Source organism: Poecilia latipinna, unplaced genomic scaffold (genome assembly GCF_001443285.1).
Source record: "Poecilia latipinna isolate Pla-1442-1.1 unplaced genomic scaffold, P_latipinna-1.0 Scaffold8026, whole genome shotgun sequence".
In the NCBI taxonomy this organism is placed as follows: Eukaryota; Metazoa; Chordata; class Actinopteri; order Cyprinodontiformes; family Poeciliidae; genus Poecilia; species Poecilia latipinna.
Window position 1 is genome coordinate 1 of NW_015120642.1, and position 1,437 is coordinate 1,437.

The following is a 1,437-nucleotide window of genomic DNA, read 5'->3' on the forward strand; positions in this document are numbered from 1 at the left end:
CTCATGAGGAGCTGAAGTCTCTGACAGGAACGTGGAGCTGAACAGGAGAAGAACTTGAAGCTTCTTCTTCTTCTGTCTGATTGCAGCAGCAGGACAATCCAACATTTTAGTCCAACTTCATCTGGAAATGTTTAAGCCTCTCCCTGGTTTGTGAGTCTGAGCTCAGAGATCAAATGTTTGGTTCTTGAACTCTTTGTTGAATGTGATGCAGCTTCTCCTTTTTAATGTTTGTATTTCTGGATATTCCAGTGAGGCCACAGCAGGTTTTCAGCAGCAGGTTGTTTAGTGTTTCATTCCTTCATCTGTGTGTGGGAGTGTGGATGGAGCAGGTATCCAGGGGTTGATCAGGGTTTAGATTGATTGGATTTTAATGCTGATTATTAAATCAGGTTGAGCTTCCAGAAATGTTTCCTTAGTTTCCTGATGTCCTTTTAGGCTTCAGTGAGTTTCTTCAGGTTGTTACTGAGGGATTTCCTTTCTCCTCCCTGTTGGAGCTTTTCCTGTGTTTGGAGAAATGAGTTGTGCTGCAGCAGCACCAACTGTCCTTCCTACATCCACTGCAGTTTGCAATCCAGATGTTGGACTGTTCCTGTCTCAGTGCAGGACAATGTATGTCTGAGAGACATGTAATGTCCATGTTTGCTGCTGAAAGAGACTGATGGTCTGACCCCCCTCCTCCTTTCAGGGTGGAGCCTGCTGGAGGCCCATTCTTGACACCAGGTCTGAGGAAGTGTAAGTGTGTTTTTCATCTGATTCATGACAACAAAGCAGCTCACATTCAACCATCTTCAAACTGTCACATCACTCATTCAGGATCATCAAATATCAATAAATGATCAATAACTGCAGCTGGATTGTGTTTGTTCTCTCCATCAGATTCCTGTCAACTCACCATCGACACAAACACAGTGGGCAGAAAACTCAAACTGTCTGAAGACAACAGGAAGGTGACATATGTGAAGGAGCTTCAGTCATATCCTGATCATCCAGACAGATTTGATCGTCCTCAGCTGCTGTGTAAAACTGGTCTGACTGGTCGCTGTTACTGGGAGGTCGAGTGGAGAGGAGGAGTTTATATATCAGTGAGTTACAGAAGAATCAGGAGGAAAGGAGACAGTAGAGACTGTTTGTTTGGATTCAATGATCATTCCTGGAGTCTGAGATGCTCTAATGATGGTTACTCTGTCTGACACAATAACATAAAAACTCGTCTCTCCTCCTCCTCCTCCTCCTCCGTCTCTAACAGAGTATCAGTGTATGTGGACTGTCCTGCTGGCATTCTGTCCTTCTACAGAGTCTCCTCTGACTCACTGATCCTCCTCCACACCTTCAACACCACATTCACTGAACCTCTGATTCCTGCATTCTGGTTCTGGTCCAGTTCTGGTTCCTCTTCAGTGTTTCTTTGCTGATTTGAGTCTAAAGATTTTCCTCCTG

At 44.6% G+C, this 1,437-nt stretch overlaps 1 long non-coding RNA gene across 1 annotated transcript; it reads left to right on the forward strand.

Annotated features, from left to right (window-relative positions):
• Positions 1-174: 174 nt before the first annotated feature.
• On the forward strand, positions 175-1,322 carry LOC106944313 (uncharacterized). Its single transcript, XR_001424214.1, has 2 exons — positions 175-732; positions 877-1,322. It is a non-coding gene; the product is annotated as an uncharacterized LOC106944313 (long non-coding RNA).
• The last annotated feature ends 115 nt before the right edge of the window (positions 1,323-1,437 follow it).